The following is a 13,037-nucleotide window of genomic DNA, read 5'->3' as shown; positions in this document are numbered from 1 at the left end:
AGATTGCTGCTAAATAAGACTCCAATTGAGAATTTACTTCTTTTGTGAGCCCAAACCAAGAGCTCAAAACCTCAGAGGTAGTTAATTTTAATCAGCTTTTTAGTAGTATAAAGTTTTGGGTTGAGCCCCAAAATTTCAGATGTCTCAAAAATCCATCTCATCTAACAATAACTTTGAAGCTGTTAATTCTTCTCCCCCTGCTCACTCTCCCCCCAAATGGTGTTGCCACATGATATGCCAGCTACCATTGTTTTCCACTCACCTCATCCTCTGTCCTTTAGTTTTAATATCTCCCTTCCTTGCTCGATTTTCAATTTTAATGTATTCTCATTCAAAGAAGTGATTGCAAATTCCCTTTACAATCTAGTCTATAGTCCCCGAATTCTGACAGCTTTCATGGAGATACTTCATTTCCTTTTTTTCTCTTTTTGAATAAACATATTTTCTCCTCCTTTCTTCAAGAAAAAAAATTATTTTGGGGAGGAGGGGTAGGTAGGGAGGAAACATCAATATTTTATTTCCTTCCCTCTATTTTTGGTAATAAATATGTGTGTGTGTGTGTGTGTGTCTGTATAATTTTTTTAGACATCTCTAACTCCTCTGGCAATAAATCTCTATCTCTATTTCCCCTATAGACCATCATTCTCTTCTTTGTTCTTGAAATCCTTATTATTTATTTTTACATTTTCTGCAACAATCCCTATCTCAAGTTTTTTCTTCCCACTTTTGAAACCCTCTTATCATTTTAATCCATTTTATGATCTGTAATTTAAAGCTTTGATGGTTTACCACTCACGAGTTTCATGACTCCTTTGCTGACACACTCAATCTAGGCAAACGAAAGCAAAGATAATCTTTTAAAGAACTTCTTAATATTTTTTTCAAGATAAGTTTTGGTTGAGCCCCAGGTTAGGAAGTGAATGATAAAAGTTTTTTGGAGATATTATCTTAGTCATCATTTATAGGGGGACATACCTTCCTTCTCTCATCATCAATCAGAATGAGTAGTATGCCCTTTTTTATTCCCCTATGACTTTTTCATTCTGCTTTTCCTTTCTTAGTGGGATTCTTAGTCATTAATAATACTAATAATAACAATTCTGTCAAAATATGACATCTTATAGTCCAAACAGCCTTGGTCAGCTGTCCCCAGCAACTAGATAATGATCTACAGTAGATCTCAAAGTCTTACCTGGGTGGTCTCCAAGCCATGTAGATGAAGTGTTGAAAGGTTGACATGTAGGTCAGCTTCCCCAATCACATGCTCCTCTCTAAGGCTTACAGAGAGGCCCAGTGGAGGGAGGTTGCATGCAAAAATCTGGTTCAGGGGTAACTACTCCCTTAACTTAGCAACTCATACTCCCCTGCATGCCTGTAGTAATCACAAAACTTTAGTTAAATACAAGTGACTCCTCATCAAGAGATGGTTGCCATTATATTCCTTTTAAGATGATTTGACAATCCCAAAAGAGAGAAAATAAAATTAATATATTGAAGTCTCATTTGTGGAGGTCTTGATTACTGTGACCAAAATAAGAAAAGGTGGGGCCGGCCCAGTGGCATAGTGGTTAAGTTTGCATGCTCCACTTTGGTGGGCTGGGGTTTGCTGGTTTGGGTCCCAGGTGCCGACCTACACACCACGCATCAAGCCATGCTGTGGTGGCATCCCACATATAAAATAGAAGAAGACTGGCACAGATGTTAGCTCAGGGACAATCTTCTTCACCAAAAGAATAAATAAATAAAAATAAAAATAAGAAGAAGCAAAGCAAAAGTGAAGTTGTTGCTTTCGCCAAAGGTCAGTCTCAAATTGTGGACAGTGGAATGACTGTTAATACCTAGTGATTAGGCACACAAAAGATTTCAAGAGCCACCAAGACAATAGTCTCAGAGAAGTTTGGGAAATAGTGGGTGACTGGTTGAAATACAAGTCAACCAATCACCCAGTCACATTTCCCAGGACTCGCCTTAAATAGGCAAGAGGAATGGAATTATGCTATTCTGTTTAAGTCACTCGACTGGAAACTTTTGGAAAAACAAAGCATAGGCCAACAATGGATCCCCACAGCTCTCCTCACTCCCCTTCTTTGCATCCTCATTCAGAAAAGGAAAGTAGGTAAAATGAATAAAATGTTGCAGATTGGCAGCAGGCTATCGTGGAAGAAAACATGCTAACTACAGCTAAAAATCAATGCCATTAAACGGGAGGTTGCAGAAGAATGGGGACTTAATCAAACAGTAAAGGAAGGAGCCCCTTAAGCTAATGAATCAGAAGATGAAGCTATTGCTTGCAATAATGAAAGAAGACAAAGAAAGAGCAAGTGATGCCTGTGAATGAAGGAATCTATAAATGTTTGACATAATAGAAAACCACCTTAATGTTATCATGAAACTATTTAAAGTTACTGAAGCTCAACTGGACAGAATTCCAGTGATGCTCTCCTCCAAAAGTTGCATATCATTGATTTTGTCAAGTATTAAAAGCATTTCAAGGAAAGCACAGTGGATTTATTTTAAACTCTACTTATTCCTTGTTTAAGTATTTATTTAAACTTTATGCTGGTAAAGAGGAATGAACAGCCTAGCCTAAAGGCCACAAATAGATAACTGTCTCATAATAGTAGAGATTATCGACGTCACAGCAGTGTATACAAGAAATGTTAATGAATAACCTAGACTAATTTTTTTAATGAAAATTGGGATTTTACACGAGATCCAGTATCAAAAAGCAGGAGCTGAGGTGGGCAGAAGGGGAAGACAAGTCACCTGTTTAAAAAAGTATTCACACGGTTGGCCCAATAAGGATTTCCAGAAAAACCAAAATAAAAGCTATCCTGATTCCAACTGCTCCAAGTTGAATATTAGGAGGATGGGCACTCGATTATAAGATTTTGGAATTTTAAGCAAGCATTTGGGAAACAAAAAAATATCATGGTACTGAAGCAACATGCTTTAAACAAAATGGGAAATTATTTAACAGATAATTATTCAGATGTTACTCACTAGACTATCTGAACAAAAGTTTGCTATCCAAACTCATTAGCCATCTGAAAGTACTGGGCTCTGAACTGCTGCATAATTTTTAACACAAGATGCTCATGCCAATACCCACAGCTATTGCAAAATATTTCTTGTTAATATTGTAAAACCAGCACTAGACAACACTGCTTTAAATTTCACTATGTGGACATTTACCATCTACCAAATAATTATAGAGAATATCGTCTCAGACTGTGTCAAGAATAACATTTTAAATGGTGAACAAGGCTGATGTTAACGTAGCTAAAATAGGCACTTACCTATCTGGTGTGATTTAAGAGACATTGGGAAAGGCATATGTCCCCAACTATCTTCTTAACTAATGGTTAAAATTCCATCCTTAGGGATTCATTAATTTAACAGTTTCAAAGCTGGTAGATTTCAGCACTTCCTTCATCCCAAATTAAAGTGTAATTATTCCCAAAGAAGGTCAAGGGCCGATCTTTTTGTAATTATTAGTAATTAACACCACACTACTTTATCAGCTATATTCGCAAATATTCTATGATCACTAGTTAAGAGAGTGATGGAGAGGACTCCTAGGGCAAGACTGCAGCAGGAGAAGATACTAAAATAAAGAGGAAGAAAAGTTTGCTTACTTTATTTGTTATTGGGCCAAAAGTTGGTTCTGTCTATAGACCTGGATAATAGATGAACCAAAATTCCTGTAACGGCAGAATAAGAGTAGAATTAAGGACGTGGGTATAGGGGTTAGCACTGTACATAAAGGAAAGACACTTATTCGATAGATAGAAGAGACTGTAAAAATGATAGAGTGAAGAAATTAGGATTTGAGGTAGAGAGCAAAAAAAGGGCTCTTGTATACAAATGTCTACTTGACAATGTCAATGTAAGGACTACTGAGAGGGAAACTGATAAGGGTGAGGATGGAGTTTAGGATGTAAGGATACTAGTAATCATTTGAAAATGTGATACAGGTTTATAAAGAATCTCAGCTTCCTTTGGTGACACTTAACTGCCCAGTTATAGGAATGGACAAAACAGACAGAATGGTCAGATTACTAGTGACAAAATACATATGTTGCACCTTAAAGCTGTAATTGAACCATAGGCTTTTCACATGAAGACAGAGAAGAGGAATAATTAAGATTGAAAATTTAAATTGCCCCCAAATTGTCACACTTGACATAAACCTTTTAGAGCCAGTATGATTATAATCTATATAAGAGTGTTGGGAAAATTGACTGGCTTTATACCACTAAAATGAAGAGTAGGAGATAGTTCATTTGTTCCTTGATTATACTATAACACCCTAATAGTAAAATCAGCCTTGAAAACTGAATTTCACTGTTACATTGGTTTAGCCAAGGTTTTAAATGGAAAGTTACATTGAATTATCTTAAGGCTAAAAACAGATAGCTTGCTTAGTGAAACTGAAGGTTTTGGTGATTTAGGATAGTGATGGTCATTAAAAACAACACTCAGATCAAATTCTTTGGAAATTCATAAAAAATAAAACACTATATGTCCTTTAGAAAAACTAAAAGATGTCATTTTGTTTTCAAAACATAGAGTAATTGAGGCACACATTTAACTTAGAAATATATATGGCAATCCTTAAATTATATTTGGTCAAAATAAGAGTAAAGGTCCCAAGATTCACCAGAAAATTAAGAGAGACTGAGATATGAGAAACAATAGGTTGGTTTAAAACAAGAGGCAATACCTCACCACATTTGATTCACCAGCAATTAGCTCTCAAACAAAGCTGATAAAAGAATTCTATGGCTGCTTTTGATCATCACCATAAGATGCATTGAGAAGGAACCGTAGCAACAAACCAATGAAGTTTGGACAAGAGACAGAATTTGGCCATTAAGCAAACCCTCTAAGATAGTGAAATATTTAGATGTAGCTATTAAGCTTACTATCTAAACTTTATATAGTATTTTCACAGTTTACAAAGTCTTTTGCGAACATCAACTCTGTTAATTATCACAACCACCCATTTAAGATTGGTTTCCCCTAGGCAGGTAGCTTGTCCAAGGTCACAGCAAGAAAGCGAGAGCGAGAACATGAAAACTGACCTTCAGATTCCAAGTGCCTCTCACTCTGCTGTTCCACAGTTGGCTCTCAATAGATACATTTTTAAAACTTATATAAAACAAATAATTAACAATGTAGCTTTGGCAAATGGAGAGAAATTTCCAGGCATCAGCTCGGTAACTAGAGAGGGTTGATAAACCCTGGTTATAGATCACGTCCCAGTGACAATCTGCAAGGTGGCATTTATAGATGCTATTTCAAGTTATCAGGATATTTCTAGTCCAAAAGCAAATCACTGTAAGAAGATTGGGCAACTGAGTTCATGTTATGAAGAATTTCCATAACCAGATTAGCAACAAACGAAGAGCATCACTTACACGATGGCTTCTCCTTGAGTTCTTGTTTTTGGGTCCAGGTAGAGGTAAATTTTTCCATTCTCATTATTACTAATTCAAGGGGACCCAGGGATCCTATACTAATTCTGCCTTTTATTAATTTGTGACCCTGAATGAGTGACCTGAAATATGTAACCTTTACTTCTTTCAACTGTGAAATAGGGATTGTACTGGGGATGAATTATAGCTATAGCTTATATGAAAATACCTTACATGTAATATGTCATTTTTATAAAATTAATTCCTAACTGATAATTCATTAGTTTTATAAAATTAATTCTTAGACTACGGATGAGAGAAGAGACTCCTCCTTGAGCATGAACAATAGGTAGAGGGGCAGAACTAAAGCATTCCCTCTCCTTGTGACCGTACGGTCAATGAGTATAGCTGATCTTAAAATAACATGTAGTATTGGACCCTTATAAAAAGGTCTCTTCCATTAAGAACCCATGCAGAAATCACTAGGAAGCCAGGAGGATAGAATATCAATCAGGACCAACTTACTTACTTGCCTTTCATTAGTTCTTTTAGTTTAGTGTTTTCCGAAACCAGCCACACAAGCTAGGTCTGCTCTCATAAGGTTTTGAGATTCAAACTTCTGAATAAATTAACTTCACTCTCTAGTTGTCTGAAATTTTTCGTTTGTTTGCCATCATATAAATCTTTCCAATTCTCTCTTTATACACACACGGAATATCCCTACAAAGCAATAAATTTCTATTTGCAACATGCATGACAGTTTCATAAAATCTCAGTACTGAAAAGAAACCAAAATCCCATTCTCCTCAATACTATGAAGTTATTTGTACTCTCCAGAGCCTAAAACCTCTTGACAAACATGACACTTGTAGAAATTTGTTCGTACATCTTTGTAACAAAGCTAATTCTGGAGTACATTTGACAGAGTTAAAGCTCAGGCAACCCGTTATAATAAACTTCTATAGGAAGTGTGGAATGGCAATAATTGTCGAGGCCCTAATTACTCCAGAGAATAATACCTTATTCAACTGGAACTACTGAAAGCAGTAGATTTACAACAAAATTTAATTTACCAAATTAGAACCTGCTCAAGAAAATGTCTCTGGGATTTTATCAACTTGAAATAACTGAAAGAGCATACCTTCTTCAACAGTCGAGTATTGCTTAGAAATTTGCTACAGTAACTGCTCTGAGATGATTCATAAGTAACCTAAATGAAGTAGCCTATACGGTATGGTACATCTCTCTGAATTTTTTTATTCTGCACATATTACGTGACGCTCAAGGAAAAAATGTGTGTAGATAGAGAGAACACATCATCTAATCACATGGGTGGGCACATCCATGAATTACACGCAGGCTCACTAATAATTTTTTAAATATCTGATTGATGTGGCAGCTTAGAAACCAATTGTATCCTTGTAGCTTCAAGTTACAAAAATCAATTTTGCACTGATTTAACAGATTGCTTTGGCATGGGAGAAACAGAGCAATCAATGGTGACGTCAGCAGCGTGTTTGTCATGCGGACCTAAAGGAGTTGGCTATAATCAGTCTGAAGCAAGGATAAGTCACTGATGCCAGTATCATCATTGAGTGCTGAGTTTCTTTGGTGTTAAAACAATCTGATAAAAACAAAAGGAAGAAGTCTTGGAGCTTGAAATGCACAGCTAGAAATGAATGATGTATATATTTAATATGTTAAATAAATTTTATGTTAGTGAATTGGTGCTTAAAATGAAAAAAAGAGAGATTTATAGTAACTACATGGTTTATATTCTAAATACCAAACAGAAACTTATTGGAATTGTCATGGGAAACTCAAAGGGAAATGCTAGAGTTGGTGGCTGGATAGGTGGAAAGACGAAGGCCAAAATTCAACAAGCGTATTTGTAACATACATAGGAAAGAATATAAGCATTGCTAGCTATTAATTCAGTAAGTCCTTTGCATCAAGACTACTTGATATACACCATTTATGAAGGTCTTTGAACAAGCTAACAACACAATTCCATAATTACATAGGGATGAGCCAGTTTGATCTTATTTTCATTCCCTTTTTTCCCAAGAGGCAACTTTATCACATTGCTCTGAATTTATAATGAGTTTTTCTTCTAATAATCTTAAGTCATATCGGATGTAGGATCACATTTCTCCCATCTCTATGAGGTAGCTGGAGGAAGGTGAGGAAAGGGAGGAGGGAAGTAGGCCTGATTATTTCTATAAACATAGAAGCTTATACAATTTATAACAATTCACCCAGGTAATCATAGGAAGTTGGCAATAAAGTATAGCCCAGAATTCAACTTTGACTCCAAAGATAAGGAGAAAGAATGAGAGAGAATTCTCCCTGTGAGCATATTTTAGGAAAGAGAAGTGGCGTTTCATCAACAATATACTTATTTTCTTCATGAAATACTTTTCTCAGGTAAAGTGACATCTGCAGAGTAGCTAACAAGAATACTGAATACGGATTTAGGAAACACTGCTTTTTCAGACTACCAGATTAACTCTAACTTTACCTGATTGTATAAATTGGAAAGAATTATGTGAACTCCAAGCCCCAAAGCCTGAACCCTAACTCTCTGTTCCAGACAGGAAAACAAATCCCAATCTAATTTTGTCCACTTAGAAACATTTGAGTGCCTACCATATGCAAGGCACCATAGAGGAAGAGATAAAAAACACTGACAATGCCTGCTTGCCTCTAAGTAGCCGAAACTCTAAATAGTAGGGATAAGACATTCATACATACAAAAAAATTGTAAGTTAAATTGTGTCAGGAGAAAGGAGGTAGTTAGGAAGCTGTTACAATATTGCAGTAACCCATGTAAAAAAAAAAAACTAAAGCACGAGTTAGTGTTGTAGCAGTAGAGTTAGAAAGGAAGAGGCAGATATAAGAGATGTTTCAGAAATTATAGACTTGGCAACTAATTTTATGTGATGGATGAGAGAAGGCAAAGAATGACTCCCAAGTTCCAAGTTTGAACGACTTGGATGATTGTAACATTGACAGAAAAATGTAGGTCAAGAGAAAGAGCAGATTTATAGGGGAAATGGAAGCATTTGATTTCAGACATGATGAATTTCCAGCAAAAGTTCTCTGATCTTGTTTCTATCATCCTCCAAACCAGTGATCTCTAAACTTTGTGTACTTTATCGGTACATTTTGGGTACGTGCCCCCAAAATTTGCAGGCCAATTATATTAATGTATCAATCTAATTATATATATATATATATATTATAAAACTTACATAAAAAGTAGAAAACATAAGAGAATGAGTGAAAAGTAACTAAATAGTTATACTGTTTGTCTTTCCACACCCCAATAGCATATTTTGCACAGTCCATGTTGGAGACCATTTATCTAAACAATTCAGCTACACATTGTTTTTCCAATTTGCAAAACTGAAAATAGAATATTGATTTGTGTAACCCAAGTTAGTGATAAGGAATTCAGGTTACAGGAAAAAAACATACTTTGCATTTCTAAGGAAAAAAATAGTAAAATACTCATCATTAATAACGCTCTCTATCTTTCAAGCTTTGGCGTCAATACAAAAGGCAGGGAGATTCCTATACACTTGATCAGTTTCACACGTGCGTCTTGCCAATGAAACTTTACAAACAGCAAGCTAAAACTTCCAAAAAAAGACAGTCTCCAAAAATAGAACAGCAGGAAAGTGAGTCCCGATTGGGAACAGTTTCTCTTTGCTTTTATATTGTGCGAAGAAAGGAATTTAGCCGTGACAACAGCTTCATGAGGTACCATCCATCTTGGAAAAAAAATGCAAACCCCAGAAACCAGGGAACAAAAGAATTAATTGACTTGCCCAAGGTCACTTAGCTAAAATGTGCTAGAGCTCAAATTTCGTACAAGTTTTGAGCTCAAGTTAATTTCTTTTTACTAGACCACAGCTCCCTTAAATTCTTTTGCTTCTTTTTGCTTTGTAAGGCTTCTTCAGTCTTCCTATCAGTACATATTCTTTAAACTTCCGCCTGGTCTCTAACCCAAACTGCAGAGAAGAAAGAAACAAGAGTGCTTAATATGGATAGAAAAAGTGACAGACTAATATTTCTCTTGCTCATCTCCTTTTTTTTCGTAACAGACAAAGGTTATAGTCTCTCAATTTTCTAGCTTTTACTTCAGTCTATCATACTGACTTTTGGGTCAGTTTTGTGTTAAAAATGGCTGCTTCTGAAGCATTAGCTCTGTCAACTGGAATTTGAGTTCCACTTCTGGGGTTGGTCAGGACAGTACAAATGCTCTGAAGTCTGAGGGCATGTAATTTCTCTTTGTTAAATCCAGATAATTTGAACTGGCAAGACAGAGACCATTTCATCTTCAATAAGCTAGCATGGCTTCATGAAGAATAAGTCAGACCAAACTAGCCTCATTTCCTTTTTTGATAGTGTGAATAGCCTGAAAGATCAGATGAATGCCTTATAGCTAGCATATGTGAATTGAACATAATATTATCTCCCTGTTGTTAGAACAGACAAAATGTGGCCTGAGGTAATAGAAGGATTTATAGTTAGGCAACCAACCGTTCCACCAAATGTATTAACTAATTCGTTGTTGACAACAGTAGAAAATTATAAGGCTCTTCTATTTTATTCATATTGTTATCAGGGTCTCAAATGAAAATAGAAAGGGAATGCTTTTTAAATTGGAAGTCGACAAAACTGGAAGGCAGAGCACATCAGTCTGATGCCAATCTGAAAGGATGGGTAAAATCTAACCACATGAAATGTAAGAAGTAAGTAATGCAAAATATCTTAATTTAGTTTATAAAATTAACTATACAAGTTATACAAGTTAAGAACAATATGCATAACATGGCCACCTTTAGTTATTTTTGTTGATGATAAGCAAAATAAAGCCAGCAGTGAAAGGCGGCTGCTGAAAAACAAAATCCAAAAACAGAAAACAGCACCACCAACAGACAAATCTAATGCAATTTAAAACAAAGTTAATGTCATTTAAAACAGGACAGTGTCCAGATCAAGCTGTTACACCGTTCTCTGACTGGATCATACCATATGCAGTGTGTAAATATTTTAAGGGGGGCACATTTGGAGAAGGACATTGACAAATTGTATGTAACTGAAGAGAGAAAACTGTCCTTAAGGAAGAGATGGGAGGGTTAGGAGTTGGGGAAGGGGATTGTGCACCAAGTAACAATTTTAAAAAGTTTTCAGGTCTGTGAAATAAAGATCGATTTATTCTTATTTGGATAAGACAAATATCTAAATCATCAATCAATAGCGCTCAGTGTTTTAGTAACGTGAGACCCATTTGGGGTAATACAAATCAGATTCCTCCAAAGTATAAGTCACTATCTGATTATCTGCATAATGCGCTTTTGGAATTGTCCCTTATTCTTTCAGATATTATTATTGTATGCTTTCATTTAGTTTTAAACAATAGTGACATATCTCAGGAACTAGAGGAATTCAAAGTTAGGGCAGCCACCAAATTGACTTCTATACCCAGGGAGTTGCTTGATTCTAGGGAGGAGGTGAGCAATTCCTGTAGTTGTGGGTAGACAGAAGAACCATATCACAATTATAAAGTGAGAAGAAGAGTGAGTAGGTAGTCTGTCCAGGTATGTCTGAGCTCAATGACTTGCCTAAAAGTAGGGTCATCTCTAGGACATGAAAAGCCCTAGAGAAATCACACCTTGTTTTTCCTTTCTCAACATTTGGGTTACAGAGAATAACAAGGAATCTGGGAATGGAAGAGTAGTCACTTAGATGTCAGTCTGAGGGCACATGCATAAAAGAGAGGAGGGACAAAGCCACCCCTGGCTGCTGTACCTTGGAGCAGCAGGTGGGGGTGGCTGCAGAGGAGGAATGAAATGTTTACATGTTTGCATATATATACTTCAGGTCTTTTAGCACCGGTTCATGAAATGCCATCCTCACTTTCTATCTACCAGCAGGGGTACCTCAAAGTTACAGCCCCAGGGAGATGAGCCACATTTGTCACATTCTAGGAACATCTCTGCCCGCTGACTTGGGGAGAAAAAAATGCCCATTTTTCAACTCACCTTAACAACCAGAACAGGATTCAAAGAGAGATTATCTGCTCAATCTCTGAGGCTCTTTGTTTCTGAATGACAATACTGGTGTCCTTCTTTAGAAACAGTGACCACACTTCAAGTGGCTAGATGTGATCAGAAGACAGCCTAGTGGTCCTCACAAGAGTGTAAGACCCACCTATTTATTTCCAGTGTTCTGCAGGAAGAAAAATCAATGAGTTTGGCGAGGTTATTAGCTTGAATAGCAGGAATGGACATTTTCTTACTTGAGAAAGCAATGAGTAGCAACTATCTGTTAAAAAAGAGGGGAGAGAATGGCTACTAAAGAAAGCAAAGTTGAATTCTGGAAAGCTCTTCAAGTCTACTGAAAGAAAGCTGTCCCAGTCCCCAGGAAAAACCAACGACAAGTTAGTCCTTCACTCTGGGATTCCCATGCCTGTTCTAAGAACACTCTTGAAAAACTACTCATGTAGTGTGTAGAAGATGGCCCTTTACATGCATCTAGAAGCAGCCAGCCCACTCCAGTGGGAGGGCACAGGAAAAGGAAGCAGGGGCCCTGATTTTTTAGTTCCACTGATTCGCTTTGTGTCATTGAACAAGTTCCTGCACCTCTAACATTGAATCTAACCACCTCTCACAGAGGTGCTAGAAGAACCCAATGAAATCACAGATGTGGAAGCACTTTGCAAAGCAAAAAGCATTGTTCAAGTGTGAGGAATTATCCAAATAGATTTCATGTCAACCCTTCTGGTATCCCTCAAGGCCTCCTCAGCTTTGGCACAGGATTCCAAACTCCCTGGTTAGTCCCTCCAAGTCCTACTTGGGCTGGGAGGAGGAGATTTCACCCTCCCTTCTCTTGCCAGCACCATCCTTAATGAGGCCAGCTAAATGTAGTTCATCAGCTCTAGTGTTACCTACAGAGGTCCAGTCTTCCTCAGGAAAAGACTCCAGCCTTCTATAAACACCAACAACTCTTCAGGCACAACTTACCCATGTGGTAGGTGTGAGGCAGGGGAGAAAGAAAGCTGGAGCAATATACAGTTCCAGGGGAGAAATCTGTGATCTGTGATTTGAGTTAAGCTCTCAGTGCCCAGAATACACACACACACACACACTCACATACACACACATACATTCAATGAAAGGCTCAGGCTAGTCCATATCCATAGCAATCAGAAATCTTACCTGATTGCTTCCCTCTGCTACTGAGCCTGTACTGGCCGTTTTGGGTGTCTGTCTTCTCTCTACCACCTGTGAAGATTCTAATTCAGTGCTACCCATTTATACACTCCTGGGAGTGGCAGAACTCCAGGAATTTCTGCCCCACCAATCATAAATCAGAACTCTCAAGTTTTTGGCCATGTCTCATTTAACCCTATCTGTATAGACATTACATCAGTGTTGTCTGCTTCCTAACTGAGGGCAGGGGTTGGCCTCGAAATCAAGAAGCTACTGTCTCATGCCTGATGTCCAGACCCTGTACCTGGGTTCCCCAATTCCCACAGACAATTCTGTGTGCCAGTAAGGCAGAAAGAGTACTCTGAAAAATGAGTCTCGCAAGCAACATAGGGGA

General features: G+C 37.3%; 1 protein-coding gene across 5 annotated transcripts in view; it reads right to left on the bottom strand.

The window, feature by feature from the left end:
• RPS6KA6 (ribosomal protein S6 kinase A6) overlaps nt 1-12,700 on the bottom strand; it is a 176,858-nt gene extending 164,158 nt beyond the window's left edge. For 3 of the 5 annotated variants that reach the window (XM_046673320.1, XM_046673325.1, XM_046673326.1), the window contains exons 1-4: nt 12,650-12,700; nt 11,474-11,660; nt 3,639-3,704; nt 1,193-1,372 (exon numbers count right to left, since the gene is read on the bottom strand). The gene's annotated coding sequence lies outside the window, so the exon portion shown is untranslated. The remainder of the gene's footprint in view (nt 1-1,192; nt 1,373-3,638; nt 3,705-11,473; nt 11,661-12,649) is intronic. The other 2 variants (XM_046673321.1, XM_046673324.1) reach the window with 1 other exon arrangement.
• Between the last annotated feature and the right edge of the window lie 337 nt (nt 12,701-13,037).

This window comes from Equus quagga, chromosome 10 (assembly GCF_021613505.1).
Source record: "Equus quagga isolate Etosha38 chromosome 10, UCLA_HA_Equagga_1.0, whole genome shotgun sequence".
NCBI classification, from domain to species: domain Eukaryota; kingdom Metazoa; phylum Chordata; class Mammalia; order Perissodactyla; family Equidae; genus Equus; species Equus quagga.
Note: the sequence above shows the minus strand (reverse complement) of the source record. Positions and strands in the feature narration are given on the sequence as shown.